This window comes from Leptodactylus fuscus, chromosome 1 (genome assembly GCF_031893055.1).
Source record: "Leptodactylus fuscus isolate aLepFus1 chromosome 1, aLepFus1.hap2, whole genome shotgun sequence".
Taxonomy (NCBI): Eukaryota; Metazoa; Chordata; class Amphibia; order Anura; family Leptodactylidae; genus Leptodactylus; species Leptodactylus fuscus.
The window spans coordinates 230,473,458-230,500,135 of NC_134265.1; the positions used below are offsets into that span (position 1 = coordinate 230,473,458).

At 47.5% G+C, this 26,678-nt stretch overlaps 1 long non-coding RNA gene across 1 annotated transcript; it reads right to left on the reverse strand.

Annotated features, from left to right (window-relative positions):
• Window positions 1-1,172: 1,172 nt before the first annotated feature.
• On the reverse strand, window positions 1,173-5,639 carry LOC142195207 (uncharacterized). Its single transcript, XR_012715073.1, has 3 exons — window positions 5,221-5,639; window positions 3,442-3,499; window positions 1,173-1,503 (listed from the first exon to the last, which is right to left on the reverse strand). It is a non-coding gene; the product is annotated as an uncharacterized LOC142195207 (long non-coding RNA).
• Between the last annotated feature and the right edge of the window lie 21,039 nt (window positions 5,640-26,678).

Below are 26,678 nucleotides of genomic sequence, written 5' to 3' on the forward strand. Positions count from 1 at the left end.
CCAAACTGATACACATGATGCTTGTGGATCAATAGAAACTCACAGCTTCTTCAGTGTTCACATACACACAGCTTTCCATAGCAACTACTCTATTCGTATGGGGCCCAATACACAAACAAAAGATTAAATATACCTGTGCAAAGCCAGGTCTTCCTGCTAGAAAATATATATAATATACACACACACTACATATTGTTACTTTACACAAACCTCTGTTTCCAGTTTATTCTCCCACAGCTCTACTACAGCAGCCTCCCCCTGTCCCCCCTTTAGCTCAGTCCTGTACAGCTTCTACCTTGCATAAGGCTATTGTGACCGGTCACACTTGTGTGGAGCCTTTACATAACTGACAAAGGTTTTTTTGCAGGACCTACAAAAAAAATAAAAAAATTCCTGGCACAGAGGCCAAGTTCGCAGTTTTTTTTGGTCAGGATTTTGAGGCCATAGCCAGATACAGTCTCAAAAACCTGACCAAAAAGATGGCTCTTATTGAAGTCAATGAGATCCACTCCGGTCTTTTTTCCAGGAGCAGTTTCTTCTGGAAAAGAGGAGAGCTGCTCATTCAGGCTGTTTTGCCTCATGATTCGGCCTGAAGACACACCCTCCTCCAGACTCGGCCCCTTCATTGGGCCTGGAGTGGAGTGCGCAGCTGGATGCCGGGGGTAGTGCACCAGCTTTCAGTCGCAGTTACCTGGCTTTAGGTCCCGAACCTGAGGCAGCCTCCTCAGGTTTCGGACCAAAAAAAAAAAAAAAAAAAAACCTCCGTCTGAACTTACCCTTAGTATTGCTGCCAGTTTGTAGACCTGCAGCAAAGAAGAAATTCCACCTTTGTTTGTAAACCACACAGTAGAATAAAGATATCACGTGAAGACAACCATTGCAATGGGAAATTTCACTTTATTTTTCTGGAGACATTTCAGAAACAAATATACAATACAATAAGAATTGTGACTTTTTGGAGTCTAGACCATAATTGCAAGAACTTTCTAAGATCTGTCAGAGTTGCTAGCTGGTTAAGGAAAACATTTTTTTTTGTACCGTGTTAGCCAGTGGATATGAAATCAATAACAAAACAAAAAAAAAACACAAACAAAACCAAAACGAGTCTTTGGTAGTGGATCCCTTTATTAATGACTAATGACAGATTAAGAGTTTTCGAAATATACCTGAGGAAGAAGCAGAGCATCAAAAGCTTGTAATCTGTCATTAGTAAGGGGGCGTTCACACAATCGTCAGTGTCCGCTGCTAATGTCCGCACAAGATTTTGAATGGACATTAGCAGCGGACACAGATTGTAGTGTGAACGCCCCCCCTTAGACATTAAAAAAAAAATGTATCCACTTCTGAAGATTCAAGTTTTTTTTTAGCTGGTTATGTTCATAGGAAACTTTACAGCAAAAAGACAAATTGAAACATTTCATAGAACTAATAGTTGATACGCGAGATGAAGGTCCAGCCAGGTGTCCATGTCACATGTTCTCCACTCCTGAAGCAAGCACAAGTCTAGAAGAGAAAGTAAGTTCATGTCATTTTACAGAAAAATGGGAAACCGGATACGACAAAATAAATTTGGAATGCTATAAGATACGACAACCGACCGACAAAAACGCTCCACTACATACTTTTGGAATGAACATTTTACCGCCATTGCAAACAAAGAAAAACTCTTAGCACACCGTCATCCGTCCACACAACACCGACAACCTGCTGCAAAACCAAGACCGCAGGATGCAGCAAACAAAGCCTGAGCAGCCACCTTTAGACCAGAGGGTTTTCTGGCGACTGGTGTCAGATGCTGGTCAATGCAGCTACACTCCCGCCACGATGCTGTATGAGCTAAGCAGCGCAGGTACTAAAGTGAAGTCCTCAATTGGAAATCTGATATGGATAAGGCCTAAAATACCAACTCTTGAAGCTCCCTGTAAAAGAAAGCAGGGATTCCTGTAACTTGCAGGCCCAAATAGCACATGATCTCCAGCCCCTGCTAAGCCCCATACCACTCGCGGTGATGTTACCGAAATATAGACAAGCATAGCGATACGCTCCGGCCGAAAGCGTGGCCACCATGCGCTATAGTACAAGCAACACCACCACTTGTAGCACAGTGCCCAACAAGCACCAAAAAACCATGTGCTGCCTGTGCCTACATATCACAGAAGTCACCGCCATCTTCCTCAGGGAGCTCCCAGAGTTGAGACTCCAGGCCTCATCCAGCCAGACGCCCACTTAAGGGCTTCACTGAAGCAGCTACACCACTCAGACCACACAGCACCGCAGAAAGAACACAGCTACACTGGCCAGCGTTTGATACCAGTTGCCAGAAAGCCCATCTGGACTTTAGGCGCCTACCCATGACTCGGTTCACCACAACCCTTAGCGTTAACCCCACAGCAAACTGCCTGTACTGTATGAAAAGAGTTTTGAGTACCAAGAGAGGTTTTGCCTTCATCCCATTAAAAAGACCCCATGCTAAAAGTTGATACTACAAGTAGACGTACTAAATATAGCAGTCTACCCACATCCTCCACCACCCTCTCCATCACCACATGAAGGCTCAGATTCATAAGGAGGGGTTTATGAACCCTTACCTCCGACGCAACAATGGTAAAGGCAGTTTTGGGAACTACAGACTATAAAGGATAATGTGCCACAGCTTTGAAGAGACTCACAAATGCAAACCACATATGGACAACCATCAATAACCCGCCCCATCTTACAAGAACACTGACACACTGCAACATCGCACAACCTAAACATAGCATGCACCGACAGGACCCCTCAGAGATCTGGCACAGAACAGGAATGCCAACTCCTGAGAACGAAAGCAGCCATTTCCGTAATTAACAGGAGCGAACAGCACATGATCTCCGGCACATGTGCTGCCCGTTCCTACAGGTCACAGAAGTCACCACCATCGTCTTCAGGGAGCTCCTGAGTTGGACTCCAACTGTTACCCACAATCTCCACTTGGTGGGGTTTAGTTCAGCACCTACACTGCTCAGATCATACAGCATCACAGTGCGGGAATCACAAATCCCACGCAGCTTGTGACATGTCCCCTCAGTGCTAGCCGGATGCAGGATTTGACAAGTCGTGACAGCCATCCACACCTAGTCTACATCTACTTGCCCCTTCATGACTCTACAACGCATTATCTTTCTAACAACTAACCACACAGTAGGATACAAGCTTTATAAACCTAGATTAGAGGTCAGTTCTCAAGGACACAGGCAAAACCTAAAGAGCACATAGTAATCTACCGCTAGTGCCCTCCACCACCCCTGCCATCACCACACGAAGGCTTGAATTCATAATGAGGGACTTATGATCCATAGACCTCCGACATAACAATGAAGAGGATAGCTTTAGGCACCAGTTTTATATTGATCCTTGCTCACAGCAGCTGCAAAATACCCAAAAAAAAGGCCAAATGGAACTTACCTACAATCTTGTAGAGGGCAAGGTGATGTTCTTCTAGTAGTAGATCCAGCTTTCACAGCTACAAAAGAGGAAAACACGACACTTAAAAAACCGTTTTAGTGTCGATTCAGAAACTGCAGGAGATTGAATATTGTTGGATTTCTTAAATTCGACATCAGACAAAGGGTAGAACTTATGCATCAGAGTTATATAGTGAGCAGAACATTCAATACAGTAACACTTACCGTACTTACCCTGATCTTCTCAGCAGAACAAACATAAATCAACATTATCACAATAGCATTATATGGTGAACAGACATACTAAACTATGTTGTTAAAGTAAGAAAGGGGATGGAGGGGTGGGAAGTGTGTGTGTGTGGGGGGGGGGGCAGAGTCATTCTGATCAAAGTATTAAAGTGATAACCCCTCCATTATCACAATGATACAGTGACAATAATGACCAAGATTTTTTAGTGAACAGTTACCCAAGAGTTGCCCGAGACAGTAATAAGGGTAGTGTGTCTAATATTATATACACAGAGGAAGGTGGAGGAAGACAAGGCCAGCAAATACAACCTATAACCCCGACAGAGTTGATCCAGAGGAAGGCGAAAACTGGCAGTCAGTACAAGACCCAGGATCAACTATTCTAACAAGTGTAAAACCCTCATACAGTAGGGAATATTGAAATATAATATCCACAGTGTGTCGTTTTATAACATTCATATACACATTAGATAAGGTTGCATAAAGAGAAACATACATAAAGTACAGCCCTACAGAGTTGATCCAGAGGAAGGCAAAAAACCCCATGAGGCCAATGCCAATAACCCCATGTTATGGGAAAAAAATTCCTTCCCGACTCCAGTACGGCAGTCAGTATAAGACCCTGGAAAAACTCGTCTAGATTTACCATTAGGACTGGGGACAGCCAAAAAAAAAGTAGCAATACATGCATTCTCTATAGTAGGTTGAGCTAGGGCTGGGCCGACAGTCTCACCATACAGTTGTATGGTGAGCTGCCATTTCCCTACAGCTTATATTAGTCTAGGCATACTAATGCCATTAGGATTAGACTCATTTCTATCATGGTATTAGAGGGAAAAACCTACTACAACTCAGGGGGCCTAGGGCAGAGACTAGCCAAAGCAGAAAGTTACTCTGATGGCATGGTGAAGCAAGAAATGCAGAGCATCAATTGCAAAGTTGGTTTGTTTTTTAATTTAATTACTAGCCTTCACACGGTGTTACATCAATATCCCCTCCAATATCAATGCAACGGGTCATGCTCCGGCACCCTATCTAGCTAGGACTAGGGATGGGCTATGGCCTCACCATGCAGTTGTATGGTGAGCTGCCAGGTTGTTTTATTAGTCTAGGCATACTAATGCCACTAGGCGGCGGCGTTCTCATCAGAGCATTAAAGCAATAACCCGCCCAACTATCACAGTAACACAATGACAAAAGCAGCCAAAACCGCCGGACTAGGGCTAGACCTATTAATGCCATTAGGAATAAGGGAGGCCAGTTCCATCAAATGCATTAATGTAATAACCGGCCGAAATATCACAGAAATACAATGACAGACGGCTAAACCCGTCAGGATCTGCTCTCAAGTAAGAACTGGCAGGCATAGCTCTCTATAAGACCCGCCAAGGCATAGATCTGTTAAGAACCACCGGGCGCTGTCTCTATAAGAACTAGCAAGCACAGGTCTCCCTATAAGAACGGTCACCTTCAGAGCTCCCACAGAGTTCCACAGGCAAAGCTAAGAGCAAATAAAAGGGGGAAAACCTACCGTGTCAACTCAGCCGGTTCCACGTCTCTGCAGCACACCAGTCCACGCGCCGTCCTCCTTCTGCACAACTAGCTTCCGTATACTACAACAGCTGTATTTAAGGCATCACATGCTTGCCACACCCCCTCACGTGTTTCTGAGGGGGCGTGGCCAACTAATTGGGAAGGTTTCTACACAGCTGTTGTAGCACGTGCCAAACAAGTGAAAGTGGGTGTGGCTGGAATAAATTCACATAGCAGGGAAACAGCAGAATGTCGAAAGCAATATGTTTCTAAAGCACGTTTTCGCCCTCTTTCTGTTCTTCAATAGTTTGGAGATGTGCACTTGGAGTAGTGCTGAGTGGAATGTTAGCAGTGTATAGGACACAAGTACCTTGTTTTTATTTTTGTGAGTAATGAAAACGTGTCTTCCTAAAGATACTTCTGTATCTCTTCACAGGACCCAAGCATCCATCTATTGCTGTTACTGTAGAATGACTAAATATACCTGTATTTCTTCCCCAGCTCCTTTACCACAAGTAGAACTTTCAATCCGTCAACCAATCTTAATACGACCAGTCAACGGTATTACACTAAGACTACACTTTATATGACTGTGCTGACAGTACCAGTATTAAAGATGGTAGACGCGAAATCCTAGTGGGCTAAAGGACTTCCGGTGACGACGTGATCATGTGATCAGACTGGCGTGGGCGGAGCTATTCAGGACAGTGCCGAGTTACACAGGAAAAAGAAGTTGCAGTGAATGGAGACTGGAAGGAGGAAAGAGACGGCATGTGTAAGCAAGAGGGGTGGAAAGGGCTGGGGGAGAGGGTCAGGCTGTGTGTGAGCATGATATAGGAGTTTGGATGGGTAAAGGCTAAATACTAGACTCCGTAAGGACCGTCTGCCGATACAAGGTCACATGACCGGATAGGCGTGTCTTTACTTGTAAGCAAGACCTTCCACAGTATCCTGTGTAGTGGAGCAACATGGAGAGCTGCGAGGTGCACGATTTAGTGAAGGGGGGGAGATACAGTAGGTGGACTGCAGGGAGTAGTGTAGAGGGGGAGAGATGTGCAGGGTCGGACAGGCCCGCCGGGAGACCGGGGAATCCCCCCGTAGGCCCCAGCCTGGACTATTAAGACCCTCATTATGGGGCCCTACCGGACCTCCACTGCCTTTTTTTTTTTTTAGTAGACAGTGGAGGTTCGGTAAGGCGTCTGCTCAGGGCTGGTGTCAGCACCCGGGCAAGTCACTGTGAAGTATGAAGGGAGAGAGACTCCGTGCTGAAGAGACAGCATGTGTGAGTAATAGGGGAGACATGGGGGGGGCAGGCTGTGTGAGCGAGAGGGGACACATGGAGGTGCAGGCTGTGTGAGCGAGAGGGGAGACATGGAGGTGCAGGCTGTGTGAGCGAGAGGGGAGACATGGGGGGGGCAGGCTGTGTGAGCGAGAGGGGAGACATGGAGGTGCAGGCTGTGTGAGCGAGAGGGGAGACATGGAGGGGCAGGCTGTGTGAGCGAGAGGGGAGACATGGGGGGGCAGGCTGTGTGAGCGAGAGGGGAGACATGGAGGTGCAGGCTGTGTGAGCGAGAGGGGAGACATGGAGGGGCAGGCTGTGTGAGCGAGAGGGGAGACATGGAGGTGCAGGCTGTGTGAGCGAGAGGGGAGACATGGAGGTGCAGGCTGTGTGAGCGAGAGGGGAGACATGGAGGTGCAGGCTGTGTGAGCGAGAGGGGACACATGGAGGTGCAGGCTGTGTGAGCGAGAGGGGAGACATGGAGGTGCAGGCTGTGTGAGCGAGAGGGGAGACATGGAGGTGCAGGCTGTGTGAGCGAGAGGGGACACATGGAGGTGCAGGCTGTGTGAGCGAGAGGGGAGACATGGAGGTGCAGGCTGTGTGAGCGAGAGGGGAGACATGGAGGTGCAGGCTGTGTGAGCGAGAGGGGAGACATGGGGGGGCAGGCTGTGTGAGCGAGAGGGGAGACATGGGGGGGCAGGCTGTGTGAGCGAGAGGGGAGACATGGGGGGGCAGGCTGTGTGAGCGAGAGGGGAGACATGGGGGGGCAGGCTGTGTGAGCGAGAGGGGACACATGGAGGTGCAGGCTGTGTGAGCGAGAGGGGAGACATGGGGGGGCAGGCTGTGTGAGCGAGAGGGGAGACATGGAGGGGCAGGCTGTGTGAGCGAGAGGGGAGACATGGAGGGGCAGGCTGTGTGAGCGAGAGGGGAGACATGGAGGGGCAGGCTGTGTGAGCGAGAGGGGAGACATGGAGGTGCAGGCTGTGTGAGCGAGAGGGGAGACATGGAGGTGCAGGCTGTGTGAGCGAGAGGGGAGACATGGAGGTGCAGGCTGTGTGAGCGAGAGGGGAGACATGGAGGGGCAGGCTGTGTGAGCGAGAGGGGAGACATGGGGGGGGCAGGCTGTGTGAGCGAGAGGGGAGACATGGGGGGGGCAGGCTGTGTGAGCGAGAGGGGAGACATGGGGGGGGCAGGCTGTGTGAGCGAGAGGGGAGACATGGGGGGGCAGGCTGTGTGAGCGAGAGGGGAGACATGGGGGGGCAGGCTGTGTGAGCGAGAGGGGAGACATGGAGGGGCAGGCTGTGTGAGCGAGAGGGGAGACATGGGGGGGCAGGCTGTGTGAGCGAGAGGGGAGACATGGGGGGGCAGGCTGTGTGAGCGAGAGGGGAGACATGGGGGGGCAGGCTGTGTGAGCGAGAGGGGAGACATGGGGGGGCAGGCTGTGTGAGCGAGAGGGGAGACATGGAGGGGCAGGCTGTGTGAGCGAGAGGGGAGACATGGGGGGGGCAGGCTGTGTGAGCGAGAGGGGAGACATGGGGGGGGCAGGCTGTGTGAGCATGGTTGCGTCTAAATTGGTGTTGCTCCTGGTAGGTCCTCCCTCCAGCAACTCCAATCTAGTCACCTCACTAGTGAACGGTCTAGATTGGAGTTGCTGGAGGCAGGGACCTGCTAGAATCATCTCCAATGTAGACTGTTCAGTACTGAGGTGACTAGAATGGAGTTGCTTCGAGGAGCTGCTGCCAGAAACTCCAATCTAGTCACTTCACTACAGGAGCAGCTAGAGTGGAGTGTCTATAGGGAGGATCCGTAACTGGCCAAGAGAGACATTGTATATGTATATAATATCAATAAAAATATAGGAAAAACACATTCCTGGACATGTTTACATATGGCATTGATATATATATATATTACATAAAATATACCTATATAAATATATATTTGCCATATGCTCTGTACAGGGAGGTGACGCCGCAGCCTTACGTGTTTATTATAACTTGCGCCACTTATTGTAAGTGATAATGGAAATATATGGCAATTTAATAACTGATATAGAGCTAAATTCTGACGTATCGCTGTGCGCCTGATTTATCAGTATATAGTTAATGCAGGTAGGCTCATGATGGTCTCGGCATATTCTGTAGTTACAATAGGTGGGTCCTCCTTGCAGCAACTCCATTCTAGCTGTCTCAATACAGAACTGACTAGAATGGAGTTGCTGCAGGTAGGTTCATGGTATCGGTATATTCTCCATAGGTTATTCAGTATAGGACCTATATCTTATAAGCTCCGCCTACAGTAATAATAATAATAAAACACACATTTTAAAAATTTATATTTTATTGAACTAAAACCATCCGCACAATCCTCATTATCCATATTTAAAAAAAAAAAAAAAACCTAAACAAAAAACCACCTCCACTAGTTACCAACGTAGTCCATCAACCCCCTCCCTTCTACCAACTTACCTGTCCTGGTCTAGTATTACCTGCTTTCATGGAATAAACCAGCCACTGTCGTCTCATGCGGTGGAGTTACTAGAGTAAAGACAGGATCACATGTGCGCCAGGTTCTACGTTGTTTAAAGAGGACCTTTCACTTCCTGGGGCACATGCGGTGTAATACACCACTAGAAAACCAACAGTGTGCTGAATTCAGCGCACTATCGGCTTTCCCTTTCTGTTCCGGTACCGTAGTTCTTCACTGTCAGAAGGGCGTTTCTAACAGACAGTCAGGAACGCCTTTATTCACAGTAGCATCTATTGCGCTGTATTGTGAGACTGGGGGGCATTGCTTATTTCCAACAATGACGTCTATGGACGAGTACTATCAGGAGGGGAGGAAACGTTCCTCACCACTCTCACAGTACGACTTTGGGCTTTCTAGCGGTGTATTACACTGCATGTGCCCCAGGAGGTGAAAGGTCCTCTTTAAATCTGTCATGTGACCTGAATGATGAAAAGCCAGATCGTTAAAACATCGGTTACTCATGGACACCAGTGGACTCCATTGACTTAATGGGGTCAGCCGTTTCCATACTGAAACGGGCAGAGAGAACAATCCTCCGTGCAGGACTTTTCTCTCTGTCGATTTCTGCGGCCGATGTGAATCTAACCACAAATTTAGTCCAGTGACCTTCTTTTTTAATTAATGGAGAACCAGAATGTGAGGCCTCCTCCTACTGAAAGGATAGTACCTCAGGATAGGCCATCAGTATTAGATGTGTGGGGGCCCCTGCAGATCTCTGGTGTTGTACAAACTGTAGTGGCGAGTGTAGGTACCGCAGCGATGCGCCATTACAATCTCTGTACCGGAGATATGCAGGGGTTTTACGTGTTGGGGTTCCCCTGCAGGTCTAATATTGATGGCCTACCCTGAGAAAGTGGATAACTCCATGAGGCTTGCTCCCCACACCACTTAAACACAGTGGAAGAAACGTGGCAGAAGAAAAAACAAAAACAATCCCATCCCCATTTTACGGTAAAATAGATGCAGCGGATACGCTGCACTGTCATGGTTTTGGAAATTGGAGCATGCCAGTTATACCCCAGGACGTGGCGGCGGCGGCGGCTTCCCTATTGGTATAGTTAAAGCAGAAAGTCCACAGAGGAAACCTGTACAAAGCGCTACAGGAAGAACCCCGATGTGTTGCTGTTTTTCCAACAGTGTTTTTTTGCTACAGGTGCTACGTGGGGCCTTAACCACAAGTCATGTCAAGCTTGTGATTAACCCCTTCTTGGGTAATCAGCAATTCAATCACTTAGATGGAATCACTGACTGCAGGAGGTTGGGGGAGTCAGTGGTGAATACAGCTCACCAGGCACACTTGGTGGTCTTCGGGGGGCACGTTGTATTAATGAATATATGGGGGGGAGAACACAGGCAGCCTGCTATACAAATAAAGCAGGGGTCGGCAACCTTCAGCACACCAGCTGTTGTAAAACTACAACTCCCAGCATGTATACTTGCTCTGCTGTTCTTGGAACTCCCATGGAAGTGAATGGAGCATGTTGGGAGTTGTAGTTTCACAGCAGCTGGAGAGCCGAAGGTTGCTGACCACTGAAATAAAGTATAGCTGCCCTAATCTTCCTTAGGGTTGCACCTGCTGTACAGGGAGAGTAAAGTGACCATGACATTTGTTAGAATTGCTAACTCATGCACTAGAAAGAGTTAATTGCAGTCATAACCTGACCACGACTAACCCCAAGTGCAAGAGTCACAGTCAAGGGTTTACACTCAGTTATGACACACAGAAAAGTAATGTCTTAAGATTCGCCCCCATCAGTTTGGTGCTAGTGATCACTGCAGGGTTGGAGAGTGAGCAGTGCAGAATATTTATACCTACAGCTCACACAGGAGGCAGCCCCCAGGTCCTGGATCTCCCCTATCATACAGATGGCAGCCCCCATGCCCCTCTCAGGCTACAGATGGCAGTCCCCCATGGACTGAAGCCCCCCTCAGTATACAGCAGGAGCACCCTAACACATAGGTGGCAACATCCAAGGTGCTGGACCCCTCCAACACACAGGCAGCATCCCCAAACACACACAGGTGGTAACATCTCAGGGCCCAAGAACAACCCCCACCCACATACAAACAGCACTGCAGGAATCCCCCATTTACATGAAGGCAGCACCCAAATGACCTAAACACAACAAAGCAGTACCCTGGAACCTCCGCCACATGCCCACAGGTGGAAGTACCCAAGGGGCCACCACCAAAACCACCTCACACACACAGGTAGCATCCCAGGGGCCTCCAAACAAGGACACAGGTCGCAGCACCCTGGGACCACCTCCAGAACTCCCTCTCACATACAAGCAGTACCCCAGGACCCCAACACACAAATTCAATACCCCTGGGAACCCACACAAACGCATGCAGCAGGCCCCCCCAGGGACCCTCCCCACCATTACATGCAAGCAGCACCCCAGGGATGTTTGCTCATCCATTAGATGTCAGCAGCACCCCAAGGACACCGCCCCCCCTGTAGATGCCCAAGCACACCAAGGATGCATGCCAACATAATTAGATGTCGATGGCACCCCAGGGTCTCTGCCCCTTTTAGTTGCCAGAAGCACGCCAGGGACACCTTGCCCCTATCCATGCCAACAGCATACACCATAGATGCTAATAGCACTCCAAGGACCTCCCCCTTTATGCCAGAAGCACCTCGAGGACCTCTACCTTTCTTCAGATGCCAGCATCCCAAAGATCCCTGCCCACTTAGATGCTAGCAGCATCCAAGGGACTCATGCACTCCTACAGATGCCAACTGCACCCCTGCCCCCCCCCCCCGTTTAGAAGCACACCAAAGATCCCTGTCCTTCTCTTTTAGTTGCCAGCAGCACCCCAAAGGCCCCTGCCCCTTCTTAGATGCCAGTAGTACCCCAAACACCCCCCCCCCCCAGATGCCAGCAGTATCCCAAAGACCCAGTGCCCCCCATTAGATACCAGCAGTTCTTCAAAGACCCACTGCCAGGGGTGTAACGATCGTGACCTGGCCCGGTGAGACACGGGGCCAGTAGCCAGCTAGAGATAGTCGGGGTCCAGTACCACTATGTGACAGCAGCAGGGGAAAGCCTGGTTCCCCGACCACTATATATATTGTAAATGAAAAAGGGCACCGGCATATTGCCAGGCCCTTTTTCAATAGACACTGGCCCAGGAGAGGTGACTTAAAGTAAACAGATATACTCACCTCTCTGCGTCCTCTCCGGCGTCTTCCATCATGTGATTGAAGCCTGAGATTAGGCCCCAGCAGTCAGATGGAGCGCAGCGGCGTAATGATGTCAGTGACCCCTCATGTGACTGCTGAGGACCAATCACAGGACTCAACAGAGACGTCAGGAAGATGCTGAAGACAGCCGGAGCCAGGATGCCCAGGAAAGGCGAGTATTAGGGTTTGTTAATTTTATTCACCTACCCTGGGCCTCCTATTATTATACTCTGGGGTCTGAGGTGACCACAGTGTAGAATAATATCACTGGAGGGGGCTGTTGGGAGCATATAATACTGGGGGGGGGGGGGGGAGGCACTGCTGGAGATATAATGTGTGTGTTGGGGGGGGGCACTGCTCGACATGTAATATTGTATATGGGGGGGGGGGCTGCTGGGTATGTAATACTGTGCACGCCACTGCCTCCCCTCTTAGATGCAGCAGTACCCCCAAAGATCTCCTGCGCCCCCTTAAATGCCAGAAACACCTAAAGGACCCCGTCTCCCTCTATGCCAACGACTCCTATACCACCCTAAAGATCAATCCAATCCACCAGACCCTTCGGGATACAGTCCCATAAAAATGCGCTCCCCTCAGCCTCATCGAACATGCAGTCCAATGTAACTACATCACTCTCTTCCCTCAGCCTCATGCAGTCCCATGTAACTACATCACTCTCTCTCCTCAGCCTCATCCAACATGCAGTCCCATGAAACTACATCACTCTCTCTCCTCAGCCTCATCTAATGTGCAGTCCCATGTAACTACATAACTCTTTCTCCTGAGCCTCATCTAATGTGCAGTCCCATGTAACTACATCACTCTCTCCCCTCAGCCTCATCCAACATGCAGTCCCATGTAATTACATCACTCTCTCCCCTCAGCCTCATCCAACATGCAGTCCCATGTAATTACATTACTCTCTCCTCAGCCTCATCCAACATGCAGTCCCATGTAATTACATCACTCTCTCCTCAGCCTCATCCAACATGCAGTCCCATGTAACTACATCACTCTCTCTCCTCAGCCTCATCTAATGTGCAGTCCCATGTAACTACATCACTCTCTCCCCTCAGCCTCATCCAACATGCAGTCCCATGTAATTACATCACTCTCTCCCCTCAGCCTCATCCAACATGCAGTCCCATGTAATTACATCACTCTCTCCTCAGCCTCATCTAATGTGCAGTCCCATGTAACTACATCACTCTCTCCCCTCAGCCTCATCCAACATGTCGTCTCATGTAAAACAAACCTGTCTCTTCCCTTCCATCCTCCATTACCACAAGACAATCCTCTCTGCTTTCTGTTCTCCAGCTTCATGAGCTCGGCTCCGGCTTCCTCTATACAGCACAGAGCAGTGATGGCCGAAACTCTGCCCTCCTCTGAGAGGCCACGCCCCTTCCTGTGACATCATACCTACCAGGAGCAACTCCACTCTAGTCACGACCCTGTGAGCATATAATACCGTGGGGGGGTGTCACTGGTGAGCACATAATTCTGTTTGGGGGCCACTGTGGTGCACATAATAATGTTTGGGGGTCACTATGGAGTACCTAATTCTGTTTGGGGGCCTCTGTGGTGCACATAATACTGTTTGGGGGTCACTATGGAGTACCTAATTCTGTTTGGGGGCCCCTGTGGTGCACATCATACTGTATGGGGGTCACTATGGAGTACCTAATTCTGTTTGGGGGGCCTCTGTGGTGCACATCATACTGTATGGGGGTCACTATGGAGCACGTAATACTGTTTGGGGGCCCCTGTGGAGCACGTTATGCTGTCCCAGTATTGCTTACATGTGGGGCGTTGCGCTGCTTTCTCACCGTATTCTTGATAGCTGCAGTTGTGGGTACTAAAGCTGTATCTCTTTCAGGTATCTGAGATATTGCTTTAGCGCCCATAACCGCCACTATCAAGAATTCACTCTAGTAAGGGGATAGGGGACCACGGACAAAAGTTTGTACCCAGGCCCACAAAACATTAGTTACACCAATGGCGCTGCTCTGGGTCCAGGCACCGCCAGTAATATAGCTTATTTTTAACTAGATCGACTGTGCTGATACACAGACGTCCTGCACTTGGATGTAAAGTGGGCACCTCCGTTCATCAGGATCGCAGGTAGGTGAGTATAACACTTTTTTTTTTTTTTTTTTTTTTAGCTTAGTTTTGGGTATTTTAATAGTACAAGGGGTTGTTTGGAGGGGGAAATTATAATTATAAGGAGGGGGCATTATGAACATAAGAGGGGTCATTTTTATAGGGGTTATTAGGGGACATTACGAATACAAGGGGAGGCTATATTAGGAGGCATTATGAACATAAGTCATTGATATTAGGGGTGCAGTATTTATGTCAGGGGGAATTAGGCGCATACTATGAGGGGGCAATTAATTTAATGAAAGTGGCACTTGGGCTTTATTAAGACTAAGGCCTCACGTTGCAAACTGCAACAAAATAGCGCTGCAGGAAAAACCGCAGCAGCAACGCATTGTGGTTTTTTTTTCCCCGCAGCGCTTTTCATTTTCTGCTTCCATTACACCTATAGGGAAACCATCAGTGTTTTCGTAGGTATAAGTGATATTCCAGCGATTTCCAAAACCCCAACGGTTTTGGAAATCGCAGCATGTTCACTGCACATAATTTTCCACAACGTGTGGATGGGATTTGCTAGAATCCCATTCACATTGCAGGAACTGTTGGCTTTTTCCGTGGTGTTTTCGCCATATGAAGCCCCATCCACACTTTGCGTTAAAATAAGATACATGCTGTAATTTCCAAAGCAGTCTTGGGTTTTAGCGTTAGACATTGCAGCATGCCTACGGAAATTCTGGCGGTTTCAATATAATTGAAGCAGAAAATAGAGAGGAAAGCTCTGCAAACTTTTCTGTGCAAAGGCCTGCAGGAAGAAACGTGATGCGTCATGGACGCGGTTTTTCCCGCAGCGCTTTTTTGCTGCAGGACACCACGTGGGGCCTTGAACTGGAAAACTCCTTAAGCCTATTTATATTGATGATCTATCCTCAGAATAAATCATCAATAAGAGATAAGTGACCCCCTGATCAGTTGTATGAAGGGGCCATGGTGCCTGTTTATATCACACGCTGTCTGTTTATAGTGACCGTGTGGTGTAATTACAGCCTTGTCACATAGACGCTTATAGGACGAGGCTGTAGTTACATGACATGGCCACTGTGAGATGTACGATACTGCGTAAACAGAGAAGGGGTCACGGCGCTTGCACAGATGCCACGATTCACTCAAACAGCTGATTCATCCCTCATTATTACACCTCAGCCACGGAGGTGTAAAAAAAAAAAAAAAAACACACACTCGCCTGTCCCCAGCACCCTGTTGTCCTCCGCCTCTGTTTGTTCCGTCTCATGGCAACACCTAATTTCTGGAAATTCTGTACCCAATTCCTCTTAGCGGTCACATGATGTGCAGGACTCCCAGCAAGAAGGTGCCAGCACGAGACTGAATGGACACTGGCCGAGGACAACGGGTTGCTGAGGACAGGTGAGTATGCTTTTTTTTTATTTTAAACCTCCAGCCCGGCACATGAGTTGCTCCAATTCCTGGACAATATCTTTAAAGGATTTATCCATGTTTCTAATATTTATGGCCTGTCCTCAGGATAAGCCATCAATATTACATCTGTGGGAATCTGACAGCCAGGACCTCTGCAGATGAGCTTTTTCATTACAGTGCGGCTACAGGTAATGGTGACAATTCTAGGAGCCACGCTGCTCTCTTGCCATACAGGATGTAGCAGTGGGTTTAGGTAGTGCAGTGGTACACATCGTATGGCAGGCGAGCAGCCGGCTCCTGATATTACCTTTAGCCATCCTGTCTCTGTACAACTCATCTACAGGGGTCCTGGCGGTGGGCCCCTAAAAACAATTCCACTGGTGGGCCCTAAACACCCCAGTCCGACCCTGTGCAGGGTGGATGTGGGGTACACAATTCACTGTGGGGGAGAGATGGGTGCATGGCAAACTGTGGGGTGGGGAAGTGTGGGGTGCCTGGTGAATTGGGGGGGGGGGGGGGATTTAGAGCTGTGTTACTTTAATGGATGGCAAGCTATGGTTGATGCTTGGTGGATTTAGGGTAAGTTCACACAGGTTTTTTTTTTTTGCTCAGTTCTTTTTTTTCTGGGAGCCGTTTGTTCCAGAACGGACATGCTCATTCTTCAGACACCTCGCGACATCCGCCTGAAGGCACTCCCTCCTCCCAACTAGGCCCATTCATTTGGACCTAATCCGGAGCGGAGTGCGCAACTGGATGCTGGTGCAGTGCACTGGTATCCAGTCACAGCCACCTGTATTTTGGGACCGGAACCTGAGGCAGCCTCAGGTTCCGGTCCAAAATACCCCGTGTGAACCCGGCCTAAGGATTGCATAAGAGGCACAAAGAAACTCCTCCATTGGCGGTGCAGAGGTGATTGACAATGTGCTTTAGGTTAAAGCCCCACATAGGGGGCCACAGCCAAAAAGCTCTGCAGGAAAAACCTCTGTGGAAACACATTGCGATCTTCCTACAAGGCCTTTCACGTAAAATGTGCAGTTTTCCTCTGCGGACTTTCTACTTTAGATATACATATAGTTTCCATGTGCTGCAATGTACAAAAAGTAATGTGGGGATAGTGCAGTGCTTGTTGCGGTGCGTGTCAGGGTCGAATTCGACAGCACGGGTCAATCGGTCAGATCCAAATTAGTATTAGCATGTGTGCACCGCGCGAAGAATGACACAGACACTCAGTTCCGTTTTCAATCCCAGCCCAGCACTGAACTGCGTTTATTTCACGTCACACATAGTTATACAGGAAAGGAAAAGAAAGGGTTAATGCATAATATAACATGAAATTCTTCACATGATTGGCTCTTGATCGTGACGTATAACCTGTTGTAGTCTTGGTTACAATCTAAGGAATTCAGCAAAACATGAGAGTCAGCGCCATCTTAGAATACATTCTTTATTCCAAAGCTGATAGTCTTTAGTTTTAAAGGAAAATTAGTATTTCAACAAAACGTAAAATATAACATGCTATAATCGTGACCTGAGCTCTGACAGGGGTACACCGGAGGGACATGGGGGATAGTGGGATATACCTGGATGTAGTTATAGCTGCACTCGTTAGTATCGGGTCTCCAATACTGTGAAGACCCAGTGGCTATGATGGCCGCCATCTTTAAAGGTCCGGCATGTACTATTACAGATGTCGGGAAGGGATACAATTATTTAAAGGGATCCTATCATTTAAACACTTTTTTTTTTTTTTTTTTTTTTTTTTTCCTAGCTGACACGTCGGAATAGCTGACACGTGCAGGCTATTCGTCTTTATCCGTCGTCTCTGGTCCGCCGTTCGGTAGAAAGACCGGTTTTTACTGGTATGCAAATGAGTTCTTCTGCAGCACTGGTGGGGTGGGGGGCAGCGCTCAGACAGCACTTGCGGCATCCCCAATGCTGCCAGAGAACTTTCTCCAGCGACGCCTCCATCTTCAACAGCAACCGCCTCTTCTGCGTCTTCTCTGGGGTCACACCCCGGCGCTTGCGCAGTCGGTTCTGCCATCGGGATGCAGGCAAGAGCCGAGTGCACAGGCCGGCGGCCATTTTTTTTGGAGGCCGCTACGCGTGCATGTGCAGTACGCTCCTGTTCTCCATACAACTATAGGAGCTTACTGTGCATGCGAGCGTAGCGGCCTCCAAAAAAATGGCCGCCTGCCTGTTCACTTGGCTTTTGCCTGCGTCCCAATGGCAGAGCAGACTGTGCAGGTGCCGGAGTGTGACCCCAGAGAAGACGCAGAAGAGGTGGTTTCTGTTGAAGATGGAGGCATCGCTGGAGAGACTTCTCTGGCAGCATTGGGGACGCCCCCAGTGCTGTGAAAACTCATTTGCATACCGGTAAAAACCCGGTATTTCTACTGAACGGCGGGCCGGAGACGACTGATAAAGGTAGGCGACAAATAGCCTTTCTTAAGGCTATTCCGCCGTGTTAGTCATAAAAAAATGCGTTTGAATGATAGAGGTCACTTTTTAAAGGGATCCTGAGTTTGTTCATGTTTTGCTGTTATTTTGTTGTTTTGACTTTTTTATTTTTAATAAATTTTATTTTTTGGGCAAAAAAATTAAAAAATAGATGTGTAAATAGTGTTTTCTGAATGTCATAACTTTAATAGTAAGAAATCCATCAATTAGCTATAACTTACCCCATCCCCACCTCTTGTGTCACCAAAGCGACTCTGACTCATCAAGGCACAACAAGATCTCTGCATACAGTAGTGGAAGACCTAGAACATGATGGAGTAAGGTTACGTTCACACTACTGTTATGCACGTCCGTTACTGTTATCTGTCATAGGATGAGAGCAACAGACATAGATGGAGTCTCCTCATCCTCCTGTGTCTGTTCCCATTGACTAGAACATTAAGAAAAAAAACCCATTAAGGACGCCGTCTTCTGTCTCCTTTTTTCTGTCTCTTGTGTTTTTTCCGTAATTTTTGTTTATTTTTGTAAAGGAAGGAAAATGTCTGGCGCGCACAACTTATTCTTCAGTCACAAAACTAAACTTAAATGATGCAGGAAAGATGGGAGACTGAGGACAGACAGGAGACAGCGGCCATCGTGTTGTTTACATTAGTGTTAACTTGAATGGACACTGACTGTCTCTGTCCATTTCTCTGCTGCAGTTAATGTTCGTTGCGGTCATCCATCAAAGGACATTAAAGGGGCTCTTTCAGCAAAATTTTGTTGTATGAGCCCCACATATGCGTGAATAGCCTTTAAAAAAAGGCTATTCAGGCACCGCTAATCTCATTTTAATCCCCCGTCCTGTTTTAAAATCTATAAAAACATATATGTAAATCATACTTGAACGTGCACACTGGGCGGTGATGCACGATCCGACGTCATCTTCTGGTACGCCTACCTCTTCTTTCGGCGACGCCCACCGGTCCTGGCTCTTCCCCGGCTTCATCTTCTTCCATCGGTTCAAATCCAATTGGTTGAAATCCGGCGTGTGCGCAGTAGCCCTCCCTCCGGAGCTACTGCGCACACTCCGGCGGCACTGCCATTGAGAAAAATGGTGCCAGAGGATGTGCAGTAGCTCCAGAGGGAGCATTACTGCGCACGCGCCGGACTTCAACCAATTGGATTTGAACCGCTGGAAGTAGATACAGATGAAGCCGGGAAGAGCCAGGACCGGAGGGCGTCGCCGAAAGAAGAGGTAGGTGTGCTAGAAGATGACGTCGTATCGTGCACGACCGCCCCCCGTGGATGTTCAAGTATGATTTACCTATATGTTTTTATAGTTTTATTTTAAAACGGGACGGGGGTTTAAAATAAGGTTAGCGGTGCCTGAATAGCCTTTTTAAAGGCTATTCACGCATATGTGGGGCTCATACAGCAAAATTTTGCTGATAGAGCCCCTTTAACAAGGGTAGCCTGAACCCGCTCTAGGGCTGCTATTACACAGGTGTGTTTTTGATCAGAGTAGAAACAACAGCACATGCGCTAATGTGAATAAAGACCACATGTGTAATGGCACCCTAAGGCCGGCTTCACATGGAAACATTTGGTTGTCAGCTGTGGTTCCCAGACCAGGACCCGGACTCCCAGCAGTATAGTTGTTTATGATGCTAGGAGTTCCGGCTTCCTCGCAGCTTCAGCGTTCCATACTGTAATGTCCGTGTGAAGCCGGCCTAAGGGTTACTAATATGTGAGGCCCCACGTTGCGGAAACGCTGCTTATGTTGTTGCAGTTTTTTGAGGCAAAGCCAAGACTAGCTACAAGAGGAATGGGAAATATATAGGAAGTTCTTATACTTCTACCTTTTGCACAATCCACTTCTGGCTTTGACTCAAAAAACTGCAACAAGTAAAGCTGTGTTTCCGCAACGTGGGGCCCCGTCACACGGCCATGCTGCAGTTCAATCTAATTGAAATGAATGGGGATGAGCTGTAATACTAAGCACAGCCTCTATACAGTGTATGGCACTGTGCTTGGTAAGTAGAGAAGAGACCACAGCAATCAATATCATAGTCCCAATAATCCCTTTAATTTATACCTTCATGTAACTCTAGGCTGAGACCTCACAAAATAGGACTGATCTAAGGGCGGGTCCACACTTGCGCCCGGTCTCTGCTTTGTGAGTTTCCATCTTGTGCCCGAGAAACCCTGATGGAAACCCGGCAGCCAGTGTCCGCTTCTGAGTGGCCGTGAGCGTCTTCAAATCTCTGCGGCGAAACAGTTTTTGTTTTTTTTTAACTGGACACAAAGTCAGACATGCAGGAAAAAAAAAAAAGGTTTCGCCGCGGATGCCAGAAGACGCTCACGGGCGGACACTTTGCAAACCCATTCAAATGAAAAGTGACTGCCAGTTTTTGTCTCCTGTCCAGTTTCTCGCAAACGAAGAAGACGGAAACCTGTTCGTTAGTCGTTCGAATAGTCGAATATTGAGATGCTATTCGTAACGAATATCGAACCCCATTATAGTCTATGGGAGAAAATGCTTTGTTTCAGGGGATCCTACCATTCGACTCAGGAGGGTCACCTAGTCCACTATTACACCTCAGCAAATGATGCCAACACCTCTGCAATGCAACTGGGACAGCAGGGGAAGCATGTCTGGGGGCATCTAACAAGCCCAAGTCACTGTATTACCCCACTATCACAGCCTAACAACTACACACTTTCCACACTCAAAAAAACCTCTATCAAAGTGGGAAAATACCTGGAAACCTTCTTTACTCCCCAAATGGATGGACACAAACCCCAATTTAAGCTCAACAAACATTAACAAGCACCCCTTTTAAACCACGTTCCCCATGACAACCACAGATGGAATAGGCAATGGGAAATCCTTCAGTCCCCACCCCGAACTGTCATTGTGGATGTGTGTGATGTGGTAAGACCTTCCAGAATTCACTTTTAAGGCCCTTAACATGAGCGCTTCCAAATTAAGTTACACACCCTTAAGCTGAGCTACCAGCAGAAATTGAGGCCCTTCAGGTTACTTCAGCCTTTTACCTGCAGAGTTTTAGGCCCTTGAACTTAGTTCAGCCTTGCAGCAGCAGAGATTTGTTGGCCCTTTGGCTGACTAGAGCCTTGCAGCAGCAGAGATTTGTTGGCCCTTTGGCTGACTAGAGCCTTGTAGCAGCAGGGTTTTTTATTTTTTTTTGGCCCTTGGGGGAGCCCTAAAACATTAATTTGCAGGCGCCTGTGGGGGGAGCCCTAAAATATTAATTTGCAGGCCCCTGTGGGGGGGGGGGGGGTATGCATGAGAAATTTTTTTTTTTTTTAATTGAAATAATTTTTTCAAACATTCAGTAGTAGGGGCTGGGGTTGTAGGAGGATGAGAAGGATGAGGAAGAGTAAATTGGTTCCTGACTGAATCTCTCCAGTACCTGGGCTATGGAGTGGATACCCAGCTGGATATCTACATCCTCACCCACGTCTCATGCTGCTGCTGGCAGCCTCTCTCCAGTACCTGGACTCTGGAGCTGATACCCAGCTGGGTATCTAGTTCCACGTCCCCTGCTGCTATGCTGCATGATTTGCTAGCTAGTTATTAATTGAGCTCTGAAAAGAGCTGTTATTATTCCCAATTCCTGCCTAAGGGCTCATTCACACGGAGTAACGCCGGGCGTGTATCACAGCCGTACACGCCGGCATTACGGCAGACTGCCAAACACTTCCCGTTCACTTCAATGGGAGCGCTCCAATGAGGCTATTCACATAGCCGGGTCACGGACCGTCAAACAATACAACATGTTCTCTTTCTCCACAGATCTCTTCATACACTGTCTCTATACTATCTTATACCATCTGAAACCTTCTAAGTACAGTATATGATACATGGATACAGTGTGAGACGGCTAAATACTATCACTGGAAGGACCTCACCGGTATGAAACCTTGTATGTATAGGAAACATGGAAAAGGAAAACTCCCTCACACTTTTTGCTGAAAAATATTTTTACCGCTTTTATTGTTGATTTCCAAACAATTGTTGGAATAATAATAATAATAAGACACATATTATCTTTATCTTATAATTCTTATGATCTAATCTTGTCCCTTTATTGTGAGATTTACAAACATTACTGAAGCCGGAGCCCAGCTATTATAAAGGTCCTTACAGAGAGCGGGGTTTAGCCAATTCACAGTGAGGGTGCGTTCACACGATGTAACGTGGAGTGCAATCTGGCACGTATACACGTGTGAGCAGATTGCGCTCTGAAAAAGATCCCATTCATTTCAATGGGAGTTAGGAACGTATACGCCGTGTTATTTTGCGGCCACAAAACAATCTGCTCACACGTGTATACGTGCCAGATTGCGCTCCACGTTACATCGTGTGAACGCACCCTGAAGCAGCTAAATACTATAAGAGATCAGGACCGACTAATAGGGGGCAAAAATGGTCCCTACAAATGATGGGAAATAGACAGCTCACATAGAGTTGGCTAAATACTATCACTGGTGAGGACCTGGTCCCTCTGGAGTACGGGATTTAGCCAATTCACTGTGAGCTGGCTAAATACTATCTCGGTTAAGGACCCGACCACCAGGCGGCAAAAAGGTCCTTACCAGTAAGGGGAAATAGACAACTCACACTGAGCCGGCTAAATACTAGACCTGGTAAGGACCAGGTCCCTACAGCGTCTACAGGGGCGTAACTACCATAGAGGCAGCTGCCACAGGGCCTGGGCCATTAGGGGGCCCGGTGACAGCCGCTACCGCTGCATTTTTGGTTTTTTTTTTCTTTATAGGCTGTTAGGGGCGCTATTCACTTGCCGATTCTGGCTGGGCCGGGATCGGTAAGTGACACTGCGGGCCCCACAAATACTATCATTATACTCGGGGGGTCTTTGCAGACCCCCGAGTATAATGATCAGCGGACCGGGAGAGGTAATAAACATAAAAAACACTGTTACTTACCTCTCTACGATCCTGCCAGGCCTCCTTTCTGACGTCTCTGACGTCACATGAACCCGGCCTGCGTCCCGGGTCATGTGATGTCTGACGTCATTTCAGAAGAATGGCAGCGGAGAAGACAGCGTAGGAGCCGGGGACAGGTAAGAAACAGTAATTTTTTATGTTTTTATTCCCCTGGGTCTCCGATTATTATACTCTGGGGTCTTTTCATACCCCAGAGTATAATAATTGTTTATGGGTGTCCACTATGGGGTATAATACTGTGTGCAGGGGCCACTATGGGACATAATTCTGTGTGCAGGGGGCAGTAAGGGACATAATAGAGTGCGGAGGAGGGGGCCGGTCGAGGTCTTCGGGAGGGGGGGGATGTCAAAAGTTCGCCACGGGGCCCCGCCATTCCTAGTTACGCCACTGGGCGTCTAGTATTTAGTCACAACCGTTCAGACTGTGTGTGAGCATGATAGAGGGGTTCAGGCTGTGTGACAAATGGGTCAGTCTCATGAAGGGAACACTTAAATCCCCCCCCCCCCCCTATGTTATTTATTGTTTTACATGGGGCTTGTGTCTCTGCTGTCACATCAAATTCCGGAATGTCCTTTTTTTTTTTTTTTTTTTTATACATTTGACTAAAAATAAACCTCAAAACAATGTTTAACTAGGTTTTTGTTTGTTTCTAGGTTTATGTGAGATCTTAATGGTGTGAAGACTCCACTTCAAGATCATTAGGTGCCAGTGCTCTAGACCAAGCGAAGTGCCCCCTTGTGATCAAATGTCTCAACCGGGCTCCTCTAAATAGGCAACACTTATAAAGGTTTATAAAATAAGGCTTTGTTTGGAGCCTTCAGTAAAAGTTATTTCATGGCCCCCTCAGTGCCCCCACACTCAGGAGAATGTCCCCTTCGCTGCCCACATGTAATATAATGACCCCACAGCGACCAGCATGTTATATAATGGCCCTTACTCTGCCTCTACATGTATGCAGCCTGCAGTAGAAGTGCCAATATTTCGTAATGCATTACATTAGGGATAAGGCCCCCTGGGGGGGGTATACCTGGGTCTGCAAAAAAAATGCCCTATGCACCCCCATACACGGAATTAGAAAAAAAGTTATGGGTGTCATAATATTGGCACAGTTTTGGGTTTTTGTTACGGGGTTAAAATGTAAATAAAACCATATAAATTTGTTTTCCCTGGAATTGTACCAAAACATAGAATACAGGTGACATGTCATTTTTGGTTACAGAGTAAATGCCATTAAAACAACAATAGCCTCCCATGCCTGCGTTGTAGTGGTGGCTTGCCGACTGCAGAGCAAAGAGCAACGGCTGGACTATTGCGTGCTGCGGCAGAGTCAGAAAAGAGGGAGGAGCTGTTTTACTGGAGGAAGTCTGGAAGTAAGAGAGAGGCAAGTATGATGGGGCGGGGGCGGTGGGCTTATTATGCTTGGTTCACACATCAGTATGCCATCCGTCCGTTTGAATTCAGTTTGAGACTTAAAACGGATTGATGCACATACTGATTGCATACTGGATGGCATACTGATGTGTGAACCAAGCCTTAGTTGAGAAGGTCTAGTAATGGTCGGGATAGCTAGAGAGACGGAGGGGGAGGTAGTGCAAGTCAGCGTACACGTACCATGATGCATTAGCTAAGGCTGCTTCACATCTGTGTTCGGTATTCCATTTGGGGAGACCGCTTGGAGATGCCCTCTGAACGGAATATTGAACGCATTAAAAAGCGATGAGCAATGAAACCACACGGACCCCACAGGCTAGAATGGGGTCTGTGTATTTTCCGCATGAATCATGCGGAGAGAAAAGTGCTGCTTTCCCCCAATGGAAATATTGCAGGTGTTAATCCACCTATTGCTAGTAACAACGAATCCCAGTGCAGTGTAGGCACGACCCCTCAGGATCTGACACTAGCTGTTACCCCGGCCCCATCAGATGTCCATTATTAAGTATATACTATATAATCTTTTAACATGATGTGGTCTAGAATTCCGTTCCCCCGCCTCTCCCCTTCCTATTCCCATTCCTTGCTTATTTGGGTCTTCCCCTCCTCCTTGGTCTTTCTTTTGTAGGGTTTTAAATTTTTTTTACCTTAAATTATTATTATCTTTTTGATACTAAATATGAAATTAAAAATCAATTTTTAACTAAAAATATTCATTGTCCTGTTTTCATTTTCGTTTTCTCTGTGGTCTATAAAAAACTTTCATCAAGCAGGTTTTCTGGGTTGATGGCCCCCCCCTCCCCCTTAGGATAGGGTCACCAATATTGGATCAGTGGGGCTCAGCACTTCCAGCCAGTCTCCAGTGCTAGAACCTAGAAGGCTCTGTAGACTGTATGTTGGCGGTGGTTAATACTACATTTCTGTTCACTGTATATAAGCGGGGTAGAATACTACAGCTCTGTACACAGTATATAGGTGGTGGTTAATACTGCAGCTCTGTTCACTGTATATAGGCGGGGGTGAATACTGCAGCTCTGTTCACTGTATATAGGCGGGGGTGAATACTGCAGCTCTGTTCACTGTATATAGGCGGGGGTGAATACTGCAGCTGTGTTCCTAGTTATTGGGAGCAGGGCTGTAGTGCTCCGGCACCACCGCTATACCAAGGACACAGATGTCGGCTTCCAGCACCAGTGACAACAAGCTATTCACTCCAACAGCCAAATGCACTGTATTTTAAAGGATCCACTCACTTCAACAGCCAAAGCACTGAATTTCAATGGCTCCACTCACTCCAACAACCAAAAGCACTGCATTTTAATGGCTCCACTCACTCCAACAGCCAAAAGCACTGCATTTTAAAGGCTCTACTCACTCCAACAGCCAAAAGCGCTGTATTTTAAAGGCTCTACTCACTCCAACAGCCAAAACCACTGTACTTTAAAGGCTCTACTCACTCCAACAACCAAAAGCACTGTATTTTAAAGGCTCCACTCACTCCAAGGGCCAAAAGCACTGCATTTTAAAGGCTCTACTCAAGCCAAGGGCCAAAAGCACTGTATTTTAAAGGGTCTACTCAGTCCAACAGCCAAAAGCACTGTATTTTAAAGGCTCTACTCACTCCAACACCTCTGTATTTTAAAGGCTCCACTCACTCCAACAGCCAAAAGCACTGAATTTTAAAGGCTCTACTCACTCAAAGGGCCAAAATCACTGCTTTTTAAAGGCTCTGCTCACGCCAAGGGCGAAAAGCACTGTGTTTTAAAGGCTCTACTCACTCCAACAGCCAAAAGCACTGAATTTTAAAGGCTCTACTCACTCAAAGGGCCAAAATCACTGCTTTTTAGATAAGATAAGACAAGATAATCCTTTAATAGTCCCACATTGGGGGAAATTTCAGCGTGTTACAGCAGCATAGTAATACAGATACAGGATAATACAGAGTAATATATTACAGACGTAGACATAGATAAGCTGAGAAGAGAAGATATACTAGGAGTCCATGGCAGCTAAGGAAAAACAGAAAAGAAAGAGGAAGACCTCATGGTCATCGTCATAATCATTA